The sequence below is a fragment of the Apis laboriosa genome, unplaced genomic scaffold (assembly GCF_014066325.1).
Source record: "Apis laboriosa isolate Shangri-la unplaced genomic scaffold, ASM1406632v1 scaffold34_cov151, whole genome shotgun sequence".
Lineage (NCBI taxonomy): Eukaryota > Metazoa > Arthropoda > Insecta > Hymenoptera > Apidae > Apis > Apis laboriosa.
The window spans coordinates 6,516,220-6,535,965 of NW_025222928.1; the positions used below are offsets into that span (position 1 = coordinate 6,516,220).

The window sequence follows — 19,746 nt, forward strand, 5'->3', positions numbered from 1 at the left end:
CGAAGATACGATGACGATTCGAGAATCTAGAATGGATCTTTGGAAAAAGAATTTTTGACGAAGGATTATTAAAAATCAAAATGTGAGGAGAGGGGGAGTCTTCTGATGAATCATCGAAAGGAATCATCGGCCACTTTACAGTTGTCGGCGATAAATTTCTATCCGCGCGGAGAATGCTCGCGCATCAACGGATCGATCAAGATGAACGGAAGATGAATATATTCCTCTCCGTAAATGGAAATGGATCGAAAAGACTCGTATCGTATAAATATAAATGGATACAGCGATCACGAGTATTCAAAGGTATTTATTGGCATAAAGCATCGATAGATCGATAGATCGATCGATCGATCGACGAACGTGTCGCAACGCGGAGGCGACAGTCATTTGTAGGGAACGAAATATTTCTTCGGGCGTTACGCGGCGCTCGTGACATAATGAATATAGTATGCAAGCCGAGCGGGGCCGAGCTTTTCAGGTCAGCTTCCTGCTAACGTCGACAACGTAATTGATGGATAGCTCGGTTTTGCACGCGTCTCGACACGTGTCGAAACATCTGTTCGATAAATAATTATTAATCTCCCCTCCAAACCTGCCTACGTACGGAGAACAAAAAAAAATGAAATCGGGATAAGGCTATTATCTATTATCGTAGCAAGTATTGATATGATTGAAACAATCGCGAACCAGACCGGTCCATCCATTAACTGATGAAAATTGTGCGTGGAATATCGACGATTCTATCATGAGAAACGATGCATCGAATTAGAACTGGTTAAAAATTTCCAGAATAAAGTTACTTCGAGTAATTACTCGTTATAATTGCTCGAATAATATTTATTCGTGTTATTTATTACAATCGATTCGTTTCTCGTATAATCTCAGGCCGTTTCGCATTATTCGCTATTATTATTACGTTTCGAACGATAAATTATGAAAGTAACTTTATTCGCAACTATTAAATTTTTCCCCATCGCTACGCGATTCTCCAATGTCGCGTGAGTCATCATCCACTTAAATTTATCGCTTAAACGCGTTTCGACGTGTGCTGCCCTCTTAACGGACGGAATCAGGGAATAACTCTATTTATTATCGGAGTAGTATTGAAATCGATATTTTGAAACGGTCTGCAGACGTGTGTCCAGATCGTGAACCAGATCCACTATGGAATGAAAATTGTGCGCGAAAAAAAACGATGGACGGGTTCGATATTGGAATTCGATCATGTTCCAGAATTGGGCATTAAAAATAAAGTTATTTTAAGTAATTATTACTTATTAAAATTGCTCGAATAACATTTATTCGTATTATAATCGATTGTATTATAATAATTAAATGTAATACCTATTATAATCGATCCGTTTCTCGATATATATATAATCTCAGACCATTACGATTATTCGAGATTATTATTACGTTTCGAACGATAAATTGTGAAAGCAACTTTATCCGCGACTATTAAATTTCTCCCCATCACTGAAAATGTTCCAATGTCGCGTGAGTCATCCACTTAAACCTATCATCGCTCAAACACGTTTAGATGAATTTCATTCCACGTGAGGAAAAACTTTCGTTCGATTTATATGGAAGATTTGTACGAAACGGAAAAAAATCCTTCGAGGATGGATAATTATTGAATTACAAAGCAAAAAAAAAAAAAAAAAAAAAAAAAAAAAATTGCGTTTAATCGTGGCGGTAATGTAATTTTGTCGTTAATAGTTGATTATTGAGATTCGAATCTCGAAAGCGCTACCTGGCTATTATACAAACGATGGTAATTCGTGCCATGCGAGTAATTAACTGCATCCAAACGATGTATTTTGCAACTGTTTGGTAGATATGAAAAAAAAAAAAAAAAAAAAAAAAAAAAAAAGAAAAAAAAAGAAGAAAAGAAAGAGCCGGGGTTCTTAGCTCGCTTTCTTATGCGGATGATTTATGAGCGGGGATCGCGGGTCTCGCTTGCTAACAAGCTGGCGCAACTTGCAAAACGTCAAAGCAACGAGCATCTTGTGTATAATTTCGAGTGACTGTTTAACGATTTCTTTTTTTTCTTTTTTTTTTTTAATTCGTAAAACCGTGCGAGATTCGAGACGCGACATAAAAAAAGGGGAGGGGGGAGGAAGAAATTTGGATGTTAACGAAGGATTATAACGCGAAGGAGCTCGTGTTAATCTCGAAGAGACAAAGAGAATTCTTAAGATACCAACAATTTTGATGTTATTTCATCACTTGGCAATCCTTCTTTTCGCGTTCCTATTTCGCCCATTCCTATAATAAATATCATACGAAAAAAATTTTCGTATGAAAATTGTAGTTTCTCATTTATACCAAACTAAATAAATCTAAAAATAACAAACGATATCTCGACGATAGTTTATATCGTCGATCAAAGCGAACGTGATCCCGGACACGTTTTCGTTCCAATCTGTTATTCCGTCAGAAAATTCAACGGGGATCATCATCGAACACGATCATCGATCGATGGGTAATCGATGGCGAGAGAATTTCGAGGAGAAGTGGTTCCCGTGGCAGCCTTCAAAACGTCGTTTTTCCACGTTCTCGTGCACGCTGGATTACACGCGATAGGTCAACAACACGTTGCTCGGGATTCTATCGCGGCCGAGCATGAAAGTGTGTCGCATTGTGTATGTGTGTACGTGTGTGCGGGAGAGGGAAAGAGACGCAACGATCGCGACCGATTGCGCAAAACGCTTAAATCTTTGGAACGAGTATAACGGGTATCCGTTCAGTATGCCACGACAGCGGCATACAATGTGCACTAGCCTATACTTGTAACACTTCCCGCCACCCGTTTGCCCTCTTGTGTCTCGTTGTCGGATCGTCGTTACTACATATGTACGGCTCGGAGGGAAATGGGCGCGTGCGACGTTCCATCGAGCCGGCTGAGAATCGAACATATCCAAAATTCCAAGATCGAATTGTCTCCTCTATCGGTATAGTAGAAATCTGTACACTTTTATCGCGAAAACTCTTGGCGCGAGCCAATTGATTCAAACCCATCCCTCGAATCGACGCAATTACAATTTTAACAGTCTCGAGTCGAGATCGATTAAGATGTGTAGATTCGTGTTGATGCGAACGGACGAGCGTGTCAAAATATCGTAAAATACAAAAGGAATCAAAAGGATGATTGGAAGAAATTCGAATTTCGGTTCCGTAATTATCCAATTGTGAAATCTATCTAAACGATCCCATCGTCGGTTACCGTGATTTAACGTTTCAAATTTCAAATTGCGTGTCCTATTAGAGATTGGTGCGCGCGCAGAGTGGCAGTATACCGTATCTAATCGCAGCACAGGATTTGTGCATATGGAATAGCGAAGCGCGCAACACGGTGATCTTACACGACTGCCTATTATCTCGTTATAAACGTTACAAACAAACCAGTCCCTCGTAACGCAATGCAACAACTGTCAACTTCATTTACCAACTTCAACGTTCGCATTTATCCCTATCGCGTACGTTACCCACTGACAATAAGTGTCTAGAGACTTATGGATGACAATCTACAATCGTGCGCGATGCATAATTCCCCGCTTTAATAACCATCATAACTCGCGAGCGGGGATAAAGAGCGTAGAGTTCTCTTCGCCCCATTCTAACTCTATCGAATGCTTTTTTTGTTTGGAAACGAACAAAGCCGCGTTTCGGTCTGGTCACACGCGCACGTACACACACACGCCCTATCTTCATAGATCATGCGCACTCGTCCTTCGTCACGTTTCTTCTTTTCTGCGCCTTCCTCGTTTTTTCGAGGTCCTATAATCCCAGCGTTTCTCAACCTGCATTAGATCGATTCGATTTTTTTCTTTTGATCTTTCGAGAATTTTCTTTTTTACGATTACGTCGTTTGGATTGATTTAAAAATTAATTGTAACGCACTTTGGAATAGAATTCCTCGTTTTATGGATCGTATTAAATTTTTTAATGCCTCGCCCCAACACTTCGACAATTTTTTTTTATGCTTCTCCGATATATGTAACAGTTGGTTACGCCGATGAATTACTTTTAAAAAATTAACTACCATGCATTCTGGAACAAAGTTTCGTATTTTATGGATCGCATTCGATTTTTAATATCCCGTATGCCTCTCTATCGATTATTTTACCGTAACACGTTTTCTTTCTCTCGAAAAACACTACGATGAACGAACGAAATTTCGTATAAATGTACTATTGCATCTCGTTCGATTTTTAATATCTCATCACGTTTCAAAATCTTATATACCTCTTCATCGATTTCTTTTCCATTGGATCGCGTATCATCATTGCAAACTAAAAAAGAAAAAAACGTTATTATTTAATTATTTAACGTATTATTTACGTTATTATTTATGAAAAAAAGATGGAGAAACGCTGCTACAATATATATATATATATAATCGAATCGAGTTTAATTTGCGGTTCAATATATCGATCCCTTCTCGATCCCTTCTCGATCCCTTCTCGATTTCTAGGAAGCGGACGCGGCTTCGTTTTCGTGGATGAATGGGGAGAAGGCGGCGGATCCCTGTTCCAAGGATTTGCTCGGGGTTTTGTGCGCGTGAGAATGGTATCCCGACGGTATTTCGTAGGTGATCTGGGTCAGTAATGGGAGTGTGGGTTAAGGTTGTCTCGGGGTTAATCGAAGGTTAATTGCGCGCTATTTTTATCGCGGCGAGGGATAGGAAAGGTGAGATCAGACGAGGAGACGAGCCGTGTTCGAAATTCAGTTCCCCTTTAATCGAGTCCCATTTCTATTCCATTTCGGATTAATTCGAGGATTAGCTCGATTCGATCGTAAAATTCAAAAGTCTTCTAGGAGAGGGGGACGAGGAGGGAAGGAGGTATAATAAAATGAGCAGTAAAATCGGATTGAAAGTTTCGCTCGTTTCGATGTACTAATCGATTATTTATTTTCTAGATAGAATTTCGTCCGTTTTCGTATTCAATTTCGCAAAGACAATTATTCGAATCACAAAATTTTTCAACAATCACGACCCTCAACCCTTCAAAATTCTGTATCGAATCGTATGTAGCGTTTTATTCCTCGATAAAAAAAACATCGAAACTAGGTCCCCCCCTTCAACTTTCCAGAAACCGGCTTCACGGATTCCTCGCGATCGATCTAAACTCGCCTCGACGCGGTCTCGGTAGAATTAGCACGCAATACCGTTTTTTAACCTAGACACAGAAAATCCACGAGCACGGTGCACGTTCCCTCTCGAAATCGAATGTCTCTTTTTTTAACGATCGTTTTTAACGAACGAATATCGGGGATAGGGAAAGGGGCATACTTCGAGCGTCCACGAAGGCCGCGAAATTTACGCTCGCAATACGGAATCGGGCTTACAATCATCGCCGTTTATCGGCGCTGGTTTATGTCGGACGAGAGGGCATGGTAATACGCATCTCTCGCGAGGAACGAGGCAATAAACGTTGTCCCAGACAACCGAGGAATTCATCTCACCGTTTTATTAACACCACTCGTGCTCGCTTTTTACGCCGCAACGCGGCGTTTAATAACAATAATTTATAACAATACCGCCTTCCTTCCGACCCGACCAACCTTTCCACCACCGTTCTTCTTTTCTTTCCAGTTAAGGATCGGTGTATACGTTCGACGAGTAGAATTCTTCGTTCGTCTTTTTTTCCTTTTTCTTTTTTTTTTTTTTTTTTTCTTTTTAGTATTCTTCTCGTGACAAAGGAATCGACCGAATTGGCGAAAAATGATTGCTTTAGAGACGGGGTCTTTCTGAATTGTAATTAGGGAAAATATCGAAGAAAATTGTTCCATCCTACAGCAACAGTTTAATTTTCTAATCTGAGAAGAAGAAAAATCGAAGAAAAATTCCATTATTCCATATTCTATTCAACGAATCTCCAAAATTGTACAGAATCTTCTAAATTCACGAGATCCATCCACGAAATACGAATTCAAATCGACACGATCTTCCGTAGAATAGAGATGCGACAGCGTCGATAATAACCCTCTTTACCGTCCGAGAGCAAACGACAGAACTTTGAAAAGAGAAACCGAACCTTTCTTCTTCTTCTTTTTCACCGCAGAAACGATCACCAATTCTACCGCGATTTCTTCCACTTTCTTTCGCCTCGAAAGAGGGACACGAATTATCGCGGTCGTTACGCCGTCTGAAATTGTACGCGCAACACCGTGTTATTCGCGAAGGTCGTTACAAGCGACGAGCGAGCCCCCGCCACTGTGTCAAACGGTTAGAATTGCCGTGGCGAACAACGTGAAAATGAAACGGGAGCAACCGGCGAGAGAGGAGGCCTCCCCCTCCCCTCCCTCCACTCCCGCCACCGAAGCTAAGAAGCGAGCCAAGCGAGCCTCCATTGTGCGCCGTGAAATCTTAGACACCGGGTCAGAGACGAGTGGATTATCCGTCCGCGGGTTAAATGACAGAGGTCGCTAGGTTCTACGCAACCGTTCCGTTGGGATTATTCGAATCGCTTGCGTTGCGAAGTTTCGCTTAAGGGGGGAGGGATCCTCGTGCGAAAAAGTTGAGCGGAGAGTTATTGGCTTCGGCTCGATTATCGATCGTTCGAAATTTAGACGGGGTAAAGTTGTTTTTAAACTCTAACTATTTCTTCCTTCGAAGATTTTCCAATGTATCAAAGTACCATTCGCTGCTGGAAAGAAATGCAAATGGACAATAAAGACGATCTGTATCTAAACCTCGATACATAGAATTCAGAGTTATTCTAACGTATCGATATGACATGACAATTTTTTGGGGGCTAATTATGATTCGTAACGATTTAATCTATAAATGTAATTTCGCATTCGAGTAGTTAAAATGATAATCTAGACATATTATAGATAGTTTTGAAAATAATTTCTACGATTTTGAATATTCAAATTATAGCTCTTCTATCATTATATCAGACAAAGTGTCTGAAATGGAGAAATAGGTTTGCTGCGAGACTTCTTTTCAGCGGTGAATAGCAAGTGGTAATAGTAGAAAAAAAAAAAAAAGAAAAAAAATAATCGATAAAATTTCGAACGAAATTGGAACGATTAGAGCGAGTGTTATCGGTTTTGAACGCGCAACGAGGAATCTCGGGCTCGAAATCGGGTAAAAAAAATTCCAGCGGCCGCCCCTCGTTTCACAAAGGGCGGTAAGCGATACTTAAGGGCCAGGTGGTCGAGGAGCGCGCACCACTCTTTTAATAAAGTACACGGGGCGTATTTGGTAGCAGAATCTTTATTGATTTCTGATCCCGATCCGCACGCGTAATACACGGCTAATCACCGCGATGCTGCACCACCTGATCTCCCTAATACCAGGGGCCGGCCCCTTAATAGGTACAATCGGTATATGAAAGCGGTGTACCAAGATCGTAAACTTTAATACTCGATCTCCGTTCGTCCAGATACGTGCTCTGGATCGTGCTCTCAATTTCAAGTCAAATTATAAACTTGATCGATGTGAGAAATTGGAAAATTCAATTTCTCCGCTACATTTTTACGAATATATATATCACGAGGACGATTACGAGATAATCCACTATGGTGGATGAACGGAAAAAGATATCGGTGATAAAGATCGAAAGATCGTTTCACTTTTCAATTAATTAGATTTTCCTCCAAGCCTAATCCCTCCTGTATTCTCACCGTCGATCACCGTCTCGAATCTGAACTTACCGATAACATCTTCCAACGTGCTAATTATCCGACTTTTCAACGAAACAATCGGCTGAAAAAGGTCAAGATCTAGGCGTGAGACGAGCAACGCCACGCGTTTCCACACGACAAAACGATAAAATCTCGGGACCTTTTAAGACACATCCGGGAAAAACTGTTCGTTCCGGTCCAATAAACGACAGCGATTTTCGCACGATTGTAATTGAAATTTAATTTTAATTACGTTTCTTACTTTTCCAGATTATTAAACCTTGCAATTTCCCTCGAGTAAAGATATCCATTTAATCGTGCACGAAATCGAGCACGAAATCGAGCACGTTCATCTTTCTCATTATTCTCTCTCTCTCTCTCTCTCTATTTTTCATTGCTCGGAAACTTCAATTACGCGTGTCCAAACATTATACCCAGAGACCCAATTCGCCACCGCCATGGGCGATTATTATTATTAATTCATGCAGCTGTGGTCGTGCAAAAAAAAAAAAAATAACACGTGACCGAGCTTCCTGAGCTGGTTTCGCCTGGGATCGTAATTATCGTCTACTCGAGTCGTCTAAGCGCCTTTCGTGGAAGCGTTGCGTGAAACTCGAGGAGGAATAATGCCGTGAAAGTGTTCCTCTCTTCTGTGTTTCTGTGTGTCCATCCGAACGATAGTTGGCCCGATAAAATAGCGCATTTACGACTAGTAGAAGAAAAGAAGGAAAGAAAAAGAAAGAGAGAAACGCGCGCAGCGGCGAATGGACGAGTTTCACCGAACCGAATGTGCTGAAACTGAGGGGAAAAAAAAAGAAAGAAAAAATTATCGTGTCGATCCGTTACGATGAAAGTGGAGACGACGAGTGGAGAAGATTGGCCAATGTTGGCTAATGTTTCGACCATTTCAACGCTTTTTGCCATTCCTATATATTCCTCCAACAAGAATTTATTTCGAGACGTCTAATTAGCGGTTGTTATAAGTTGTATCTACACATTACTCACTCGATTATTATTCGTCACTGTCTAGTCCAAGGCAGTTTTTTTATTTAGGAGATAGAAAAATAGACGGAATGGAGAGAAGGCAAAGTCGCGTGAAAATATCGAACGATTGTTTTCGCGAAACGTAATTAAATTATTTCTATTTTGAAATTTTACGTTCACAGAATAATGAGAGTTATTAAACCAATCTGATATATGATACAAACAAGGCTGAGAATATAAAATCGTACTCGTTAAAACGAACTGATCATACCCGTCCCTATGTATCCCAAAATGTTAATTAAGTCACGTGATTGATAAAGTAAATAGCGGTGGTTAAGCGTGGACTTAAAGAGTCGAGCTCGGATCATTGGCTTCGGGACAGAGGCGCCACAGTTATCGTAATTATTGTAATTGGTGTTTACGAGAGGCCATGAACAGAGTCACCGGTCCGGGAGCATTCGAGCGAAGAAGACGACTCGATCTTCCGGTTCTTCGACGATCGAAGGTCGGTCGAAGCCTCGCTCCATTATTCGTTTCGTTCACCCACTGTGTTATGCTTTGATCAATCAATGGCGGGGGAATATAATTTATAAACGATCGTATCATGGAACGTTATCCTCGGAGGATATTAAGAGACATCGAACTTTCGTTTTTTTTTTTTTATTTTTCTTCGTAGAATGTTCGTAAATTTATCTATCATCATTTTCGATCCCTCCTCAATTCTTTTTTCTATCTTCTTTCTCTCGTCGAGTTTTCGTGCGCAATTTGAACATTAAGATAATTAACGAGTAATGGCGAGGGAATATAAACTTTTCTTCGAAAAATGTTCGTTTCTCGATCATTCGATTTTTATCTTCCCCGTACAATTCTTTTTTTCTTTCTTTCGTCGAGTTCTCGTGCACAATTTGAATATTAAATAATCAACGATAATTAACGAGTATCTAATGGCAAGGGAATATAATTTATAAGCTTTCGTAGAATGTTCGTTTTCATTTCTCGATCATTTGACTTTTATCTTCCCCGTACAATTTTTTTATTTTCTTTCTTTCGTCGAGTTCTCGTGCGTAATTTAAGCATTACGATAATTAACGAATATTTAATGGGAACGTTATATTATTCCATCGGAGGAGAGATATCGAATTCTCGTTTTTTTTTATTTTTCTTCGAAAAATGTTCGTTTCCATTTCTCGATCATTCGACTCTCGTCTTCCATGTACAATTCCTTTTTTTATCTTCTTTCTTTCGTCGAATTCTCGAGTTCAATTTGAGCATTACGATGATTAACGAATATTTAATGGAAACGTTATATTATTCCATCGGAGGAGAGACACCGAACTCTCGTATTTTTTTAATTTTTCTTCGAAAAATGTTCGTTTCCATTTCTCGATCATTCGACTCTCGTACAATTCTTTTTTCTTTCTTTCATCGAGTTCTCGTGCACAATTTGAATATTAAATAATCAACGATAATTAACGAATACTTAATGGCGAGGGAATATAATTTATTTAATTTAAGCTTTCGTAGAATGTTCGTTTCCATTTCTCGATCATTCGACTCTCGTCTTCCCCGTACAATTCCTTTTTTTATCTTCTTTCTTTCGTCGAATTCTCGAGTTCAATTTGAGCATTACGATGATTAACGAATATTTAAAGGGAACGTTATGTTATTCCATCGAAGGAGAGAACTCTCGTATTTTTTTAATTTTTCTTCGAAAAATGTTCGTTTCCATTTCTCGATCGTTCGACTCTCGTCTTCCCCGTACAAATCCTTCTCCTATCTTCTCTCTCTCTCTCGTTCTCGTGCGCAACTTGAGCATTACGATCGATAATTAACGAGTACCTACTTCCTCGTACAATCTGCTTTTCCTACCTCGTAATTCAAGCAGTTCCAAAAGAAAAATTTCGAACCGCTTTCCCTCGCTCCGATTTACAAGAGGATGAAAACGAAGGAAATTATGGATAATGGGGTGAGTAAGAAGGTGATCGGCGCGTATGCAAATTCCCCTTTAATTCGAGGGGAACGTTAAACGACGCTAATTCGCGAAACGATGAATCGGCTCCATAAATTTCACCGTAATCTCGGTTAACATCGATCAAATCGGTTTACACGGCGACGTATTTAGACTAGGGCTCGCGTCCCAATTAAAAAAAAAAAAAAAAAAAAAAAAAAAGAGAGAAAACGTATCTCCCATCCATATAGGGAGCGACAAACGCATCCATCTCTCCACCACCACTCCACCACTTTTCCCACACGGATAACTATTTTGCATTCCAGAAACGATCGTTTTCCAACGGCCTCCTGTTTTGCTCGATCGGTAATTGCTTCTGATAAAACGTTGCTTTATCGCGCTCACTTCCTACAACCAACCTTCTCCTTCGTGTACTCCTCCTTCCGCGGAAAGAAAAAAGGAATTCCCCTCCTCTCCCTTCGTCGAGGAGGGAGAATTCGTGAACCGAGGATTCGAAAAATCACGATCATCGTTTAACCACGATGCAATCTGACGCAACTTCTCAAGCCCCCATAATATCAGCTTACGAAAAGGAACCGGTTCATAAAGCGTTTACCAAAACTATTTCGAACGTAAGCACCACGAATTATCGAGAGCTCCCCTCCTCCCTCCCCGTCATCCATCGAGAGGGGCTGTTAGCTCTTGAATCGAGATCAACCTCGAAAACCGCAACAATGTTGCTAAGTAATCCCAGATCGAATTTCATCCTTTTTTCTCCCTCCCTCCCTCCTTTCGTGCTCCAGAATGAGAGAGGAGGAGAGAGTATCTCGGCCGTCGCTCTGTTTCGATGTTCGAAACTGATAATACAGATGTTCGGATAACTCGCTTGAAAACGAGAGTCCGCTCGTTTTATTTTCCGCCCATCGCTGGGATTACTCTAGCGTGGAAAGTCGGTAAGCGTCGCAACGCATCGCCGGTCACAGTTCGATGAGCTCTCCTTCTTTCTCTCTCGAAAGAGAGAGGGAGAGATCTTTGAATTCCTCTTCTGGAAAATATTTTGTACAATTCGTGCTCAATTTCTCTCGATTATCAATTTCGATTATACATATTCTTGTTATCAATTTCGGCTTGCAAAAGTTTTTTTCAGGTGCTCGAGGGAGGAATGGAAAGGGGAGGGAAGACGCGAGATCGTTTGCAAGACACGTCGCGCGATGACAAATTTACGATTCAGATCTAATCGCGTGTGATTAAGGAAGCTCTCTCTCTCTCTCTCTCTCTCTCTCTTTCTCTCTCTCCGCGAAACCCGTCCTCGTTCCTGGGATGTTCGCAGATCGAACTGAATCTGTGGTATCCCAATTAGCGTGCAATCGGCATAATTATCAGGGAGGGTAACGTCGGGTATAAATATATGTCTTAATGATGATCGAAATCAAAGATCTCGGACGAGGACTTTCGTTTAAAAAGAAGAAGAAAAAAAAAAAAAAAGAAAGAAAAGTCACTTCCTGTTTACGATTTACCCTTCTCAGAGTAAAAGTGGAATAGTAACTCTTCTTGCAGAATTTTAATTAACAATGTAAATTCTCGCTACGATTCTCGATCTTGAATTAAAATGTTTCGAATTCTAAGCAGAGCCTCCTTTCTAGATCTAGATTCTAGATTCCACTCCTCTACTCATTTCAATCTTCGTTTTTCAAATACGCGCTTCTCTGCCTTATCGATAGAGACCGATCGAATCTCGACTCGATTCGACAAGAAAGCTCGGTGACCGTCGCTTCTTCGAACGAAACGAGGAAACAAAGATTCCGACAAGATCGATCGTCGAAACGCGGGACGTCTATCGAGCAGAACGAGAAACGGATCGAATCCGTTCCCTCCGCGATGGAGAAATGGAGAAAGATGAGCGCGGTGTTGGTAAACAGGCGGAAAATCGATCGATCAAAGCGAGCGGCGCGAAGAGGATCATCTCCTCGTTCCTCGAACTCGTTCGATTTCCCTCCCGTTCGTAAGGGGCGTCCGGCTAATTAATCAGCCGCTTAGTCGGCAATTATTCAGCCTCGTTAACTCGCGAGAGGAAACGAAGCGAGCGCCAGTGTACGATCTTTCCGATTGAAAACCGATCCAAACCGATTCTTTTCCGTTTCGACAAACGAAACCGACAAACCGGAGAACCTGCTCACCTTCGCGGAATCGATATCGATAAGCTCGACGATTGATAAACGACGAGCCTCCCCTCCTCCCTCCTAATCGAGCTTCCTTGTCACGTGTACGGATAGATCTGTTCGCGCCTCGTCTTATCGGCGAGATTAATTCAATAAAATTTTCGCGAGTCTCCTTATATAAGATATGATTTGTAAAAATTCGAGGGAGGGGAAAGGGAGGGATATCGAGACCAGCGCTGTCTGGCGGTGATCGAGTGACGGGGGATCGATAAGAATCGTGGAAAATAAACGAGACTGACCGGCAGCCATTTCAAGCCGCTCGACGACCGTGTCCTTGCGCGCATTGAAATCACCGGTATCAACCATCCGGATTATTAAGACGTGTACATCACAAGCGAAAAGTTTAAAAGCGAGCGATAACTTTTGAAGAAAGTCGAGACGCTCCCCCTGCTCGCTTCTTCAGGCAACGTATATACGAAAAATAAACGAACGGATCTTCTTAATTCGAGAAATCGATCTGCTCGATACGATACGATACGATGCAATGAGTAAAAATTATTCGTCTTTTCCTCGGGATATATCGAATAAAAAAAGGGGGGAGAAGAAGGTGATGATCGGATAAATAGGCGTAGAGGGGATCGATAGGAGGCTGTGTGCGAAGTCATCCTGAACTTCGTACATCAGCCTTATCTCGCGATACATCGAACCGCGGTAGAAATGTTTAATTATCACGTCCATTTCTTCCCCGTCCAAAGCCAGTTAACCGGATAGCCAGTCTCCCTTTTCCTTTCGTCCCAAGGCGAGTAATACTCTCTCTAATACGACACGTATACGTACGACCGTAGTACGTTCCTTTACAAATATCCCACCAATTTTCTTTATCTACCATCCTCGTGTCGCGACTCTCGCATAATGTGTACTTTGCATCTCTATCGATCCATGCTACGTGCAAAGTACATACACGCAGTATATACGTGTATATATATATATATATATGAGTTGTTCGGAAAGTAATTTCGTTTCTTCACGCGAACGTCGCTAGTCGAATGTTTTATCCAGCCAACTTCATTCTAAACCGTGTTGTTAATTATTATATTTTGAGAGTTGACATTTCGTGGTTTATTTATATAAGAAAAATTCGTTTGATTCTTTGTTTTTTCTAGTACGTTCCTTTACAAATATCCCACCAATTTTCTTTATCTATCATCCTCGTATCACGACTTTCGTATAATATATACTTTGCATTTCTATCGATCCATACGCGCAAAATACACACCCAATATGTATATATGAATTGTTCGGAAAGTAATTTCGTTTCTTCACGCGAGTGTCGCTAGTCGAATGTTTTAACCAGCCAACTTCATTCTAAACCGTGTTGTTAATTATTATATTTTGAGAGTTGGCATTTCGTGGTTTATTTATGTAAGAAAAATTCGTTTGATTCTTTGTTTTTTGTAGTACGTTCCTTTACAAATATCCCACCAATTTTCTTTATCTATCATCCTCGTATCACGACTTTCGCATAATGTGTACTTTGCATTTCTATCGATCCATACGCGCAAAATATACACACGCAGTATATATATGAATTGGTCGGAAAATAATTTCGTTTTTTCACGCGAGCGTCGCTAGTCGAATGTTTTATCCAGCCAACTTCGTTCTAAATGTTATTGTTATTATTATATTTTGATAGTTGGCATTTTATTTATATAAGAAAAATTCGTTTGATTCTGTGTTTTCTGCGCGTGATAAAAAAGACCAAAAGAAGCATTTTTATCTATTTTACTCTTTTATCACCGAAAAGGTAAGAACATCAGTATCAAAACTGGTTTTCAAAACTTCGACATTAAAAATATGCCACGGAGGACACATTTCTGGAAGACCGGTTGAACATGATGAAGACAAAAAAGACAAAAGGCTTAAAGGCACCGATCGAGGGAAACCGACGACTAAATAACCGACTGGAGAAACTGCCACGAGATTGAATTTCTCCAATGTGTGATCTCGCGAAACGTGAAACGATTCGATGTTTCATTGAAAAAAGAAAAGAAAAAAAAAAAAAACGAAATTACTTTCCGAACAAGCCAATAACAAAAGACATACAAGATACACAAAGGAAGGAGGAAAGGAAGGATATTCGTGAGTTTGCGCGCGTGCCCTATCCCAGAGAGAATATACAAAAGTATCGCGAGAACTAGATGGAGGGCGTGATTAAGGGGCAGCGGTGGGACCACACGGGGCCCTTTTACGGTCAGCCGGGACCCGTCCACGGCTAACAATGTTTGTTATACGCAGAGACGCACGTCGCGGAATGTACGCATTATATCATTACGCATTATTACCCATTACATACCTCGTTACACCGTGTGTATATCGTATATTATGCCGCCAAGTCGACGGAGGAAAAAAAAACTCTGTGCGATTTCTGTGGACCGGTGATGGGACTGACTCGCGGGACCATTACCATGCAACCTGCGAGAACCCGCGTATATATCCGCGTAATACATGGCAAGGGATATCTAATTGTATAGTAAATAACCTTGGTAAATTACGCGTATAACGCCGGATAAGGAAGGGGTATTGTGCGCCACCTATCGCGACATCGCGTCAATCTCCACCATTGTCGCGAGTACATTCGAATGCGCGATCATAGGCAACGCTATGGTGAGTTATGGTGTTCTCTCTCTATCTCTCTCTCTCTCTCTCTCTCTCTCTCTCTCTCTCTCTCTCTCTCTCTCTCCCTGCGATCGTTCTTTGAGGCAGGATTATTTTTGAGAATGTTTCTTGCGGAATTAATTATAGTGTGGCGAATGTATGATTTTTGATTGGTCATTTTTTGAATTGGCCATTTGAAGAAGATTTTTTTATTAGAGATTATAAAATTGGATGAAGACACTACGTTGTAACAATTGCGAATAACAATGTGCAAAAGAGATTAGAGATTTTTATGGAGATAAGATGATAACGAGATATTGTGGTGATATCGTAGATAAATTGTTGCAAAGATTGCAAAAAAAAAAAAAAAGTTTTAAATACGAGTAGTGCGAAAACAAATCGATTTAATTAAAACGACAACTCGATAATTCCGGAATTTATCTTTCGATAAATAATTCATATCTACAGTTTCATCGTAATCCGATCTTTAAACTCTTGAAAAAAGTTCTCTTGAAAAAGAGATAACGAAAATCATAATGCATCATCTCCATCCGTGATGTCACGGCACTCACAAAATTCGAATTAAAATTCCGAACAAAGAGCCGATTAATGCATAGATTACTCACGAAAAAGGCGATTCCGCGAATTGAAGCGTTGAAAGAACCGTGAAACCGACGCAACCGGGTCCGGGCGTAACCCGGAACAGACAGGGGTTACGCAACCCGTACGAAACCTTCCAGCGTAACATTGACTTTTTCAAGTGTAATTGCCTCTCGCGCGCTCCGATTACTAATCGACGCGGCCGGTGAACGTGACACACATTCGATTTTAACCTCGCCGCCAGCCACTGGTGCGCACCGCGTTTGTACCGGGCCATTGTCCGCTTCGAGCATAGAGAGAGAGAGAGAGAGAGAGAGAGAGAGAGAGAGAGAGAGAGAGAGAGAGAGAGAGAGAGAGAGAGGAAAAAACCGCGGGAAAATCGTCGATCGCTCGTGGAAAGAAAGAAGTGTTTCGAAATGGAAGAGAAAAGGAGAGAAGAAACGAATGCATTCTGGAAGGTAAGGAAAAAAGAAAAAAAATGATACGTTTAGCCTTCGAGCAACGAATGATTCCAATTGAGTCATACGTGGGTTATTACTTTTTTCTTTTTATTGCTATCTAGAAAAAGAAAAGAATTCTGCAAAGCTGAAAAAAAAAAAAAAAAAGGCAGGTATAGCCTTCGAACAATGCGGATAGTTTGGATTGAGTTATTACTTTCCTTTTATTTAAAAAGGAAAGGATTCCGAAAGATTATTTTTTTCGAACGAAATTTACAAATATGCGCACGATGATTGATGAAAAAAGATGTAATGCTTTTTATCCGTTTCTTCCCGAGAGGTAACGTTAGAAACAGTTGCGTGAAATTGTCCGCGAATTTGGCTCAAAGGGATACGAAATCGAGAAGGTGTAGTTTATATGAAAATAGGGATGTAGATATTATGTTAGATAGCATTTTGAATACGTTACGTGATTCCGTTCTGTAGCGGAGACACGCTTCGAGCGGTGCACCGCAAGGGAGGCAACGTTACGAGGATCCGGATTTTCAAACCAGTTCGTCCGAGTATTAACAGTTAATAATAGTAACGTGTAATTGCGATATTCTAATATCGGGCGTGGATCGAGAGAGAAAAATGCGAATAACACGTCGAGTTTGTAACAGCTGCTCGGATCGAACAATATGGCTTGACGCGATATATTACTATAATAATTAGGTTCATCTTTGATCGGTGCAAGAGACGATTCATTATTCAACAGAGTTGTAACGTGTTAATATAATGAGACAGCAAAATTATACGTCTCGTTCGATCATGCGAATATAGCCACTTTCTTCTATTAAATCTTGGAAACTGGATACTTAAATATTTGAATATCTTCGAGAGATATTAAAAAAGCATAAAAAAATTTAAGCAATACAAGTAATACAAATAATAAAAATTGCTCGAGCGTGGTGATATAAAGAGAAATAAGAATTCAAAATATCTCGAAAAATAAAGGGTTCGACGAATCAAATATGTATTGGATATTTTCAAAAAATTGGCAACTCGTAGACTAGTGTTCTGAAACTTAAGTACTCGCAAACTCGGCTACCCAAGAATTTATGTACTCGCGAATCAAGGTACCGGAGAACACGGATATTCGAGAATACAGATACTCTAGAATGCAGGCATTCAAGGGTATAAATTTCGACGGCGATCAACACGCTCCTCCGTTCGTAGGACGAACCACTAACGGTAAGGGATCAGCGAGAAAAAGGGCAAAAAGACGAGAGACGAAGAAGAGAAAAACGACTTACCAGTCTCGATTTACGATCATCTTGTGGGAGAAGTCTCTGCCCCTTTGACCGCCATTTTTTTAAGATGACGCTAACAAATGGAGCGCATAGAATGTTTCGGAGCCCATCAACTCAGAAGGGGAACTCGGAGGGGTCGGCTTTGAAATGTACATGAATCACGATGAACGAAAAGGTTGCCGCACGTTTCGTGGAAGACGACGAACACAACGATTGCGAAGAAAGTTTTTTTTTTTTTAACGACGATTCGACATTGTAAACAATGGAGCGTGTGCCTCTCTTCGGGCAACGGAACGATCCTAATCGTGAAACGTGGAAACTGTGGTAGCGATAATCGTACGAATCATATTGTGTTGCTTAACTATGATCTATATTGCGAATGATAACCTTGGTCTCCAGAAATGGGACGCCATTTGTTCGACCATGAAATAAATAAACTTTAACCGTTCCGATATCGGTTTAATTCTTTTACGGATTAATATCAGTATAACCGAGTAATTACGAATCTATCTACCGTACGACGATCTTTAATAGATCGAGTGGTAAAAACACTCGATCGGTTTTCAGGACGTACAATCACTCAGCCTCGGACAAGTATCAACCGTTTTCTCGATCGAACATGGAGAGTTCCGTTACCCTATTAATTCGCCAAAAATTCCAAGAAACCCGATGAAGCAACCTGGCCCTCCGGGACATAAGGTCCACTGGACACGTCGCTACGAAAAGGATATCCAACTTAAATTTCCACTCACCTGCTCCCACTGCCTCCGATCCAGAACGTGGTGAACGACGGTCGCCGTGAGGCACGTCCGCTTGCAAACTAATTTTTGTTTTCCCCACTGGTAACTCCACTATGGCACTGTATTACTGTATGTGTACTATACGTATCTAACTTCTACAAGTATACGTAGATACCGGGCGTATGTTCCCGAGACCACGAAAAGGGGATGCGTTCGCGAGCCGAGGCGACAAATACGAGAAAATCACGTGAAACCACCGTTTCGTATTTCAATGTGCGCCGGACGGAAAAATGTCGAAAAAAGACGAAATAACCGGCGGAGAGAAAAGGAGAGTGACGACTGGCCCTGCTCTGACACAGATCACTGACCAATTCCGCTGGAGGACTGACGCGATACTGACTCGACATCGCATCTGGCGAGGAGCGCGACAACCGGCTTCGCGGCGTTCGGCCGGCTTCGACCAACTTCGGCACCGTTCGCCACTCGAACCTGTGGCTACGGATTTGTACGCGTATTCAACGAACGCGCGTCCCTACGCGATCGTAACAGTGTGTGCGTACAAGGTACTAGGTATAGTACATCAAGGTAAGTAACGTGTACGAAGGTATAGGTACGCCCACGCAATTTAGGCCCCTGACGATAATGAAGAACTCGGCTGTACCTTACGTGAGCGTGCATTATGGCCGCGTTCGCGCGTTGATACCGCCTCGCGGAACGTGCGCATTTCGATGTGCGCAGTTTGATGGTGTGCGTGCGCACACCATGGAATTCGAGAAGCGATAACGTTGCAATTTTTGGCAAGAATAACGTTAATCGTACAAACATTTCTTCGATCGTACGTTTGCTTCTGTGAAAACGGTAGGTTTAGATCGCTATTATCGATAGCATTGCTTGAAGAAAGAGATACGCCGGAGGATGGATAGAAATGTAATACCGAGGGCAATACGACGAAAAGTCACGTTAATTGCGGGATTATTGCATTAACCCTATTTTTTTTCTGCTTCGTTTCACATTACGCTAAGTGTATTACCTTGTAGAAATATTGCCGCGTATCGGTATCGGGCCTTTCTTTCCTATGGAGAGAAACTGGTTTCACGTTTTGCACACGCGTTCACTAATAAAATCGCGACAGCCGCGAGCGATAATCGCAGTAACCGCGCTCGACTTTTCGATTCGAACTAATTTTCGATACGTACGTAAAATGGCGTGGCGCGGTGATCGATGTTCACACCGGCCCCCTCTATCGATCGTTCGGCGAATCGTAAACCAGGGAATTATACGATGCGAATATTA

The 19,746-nt window shown here is 41.2% G+C and overlaps 1 protein-coding gene across 2 annotated transcripts in view; it reads right to left on the reverse strand.

Annotated features, from left to right (window-relative positions):
- Positions 1 to 18,925, reverse strand: part of LOC122715368 (misshapen-like kinase 1) — a 194,818-nt gene extending 175,893 nt beyond the window's left edge. For both annotated transcript variants that reach the window (XM_043937506.1, XM_043937505.1), the window contains exon 1: positions 18,466 to 18,925. The gene's annotated coding sequence lies outside the window, so the exon portion shown is untranslated. The remainder of the gene's footprint in view (positions 1 to 18,465) is intronic.
- Positions 18,926 to 19,746: the final 821 nt, after the last annotated feature.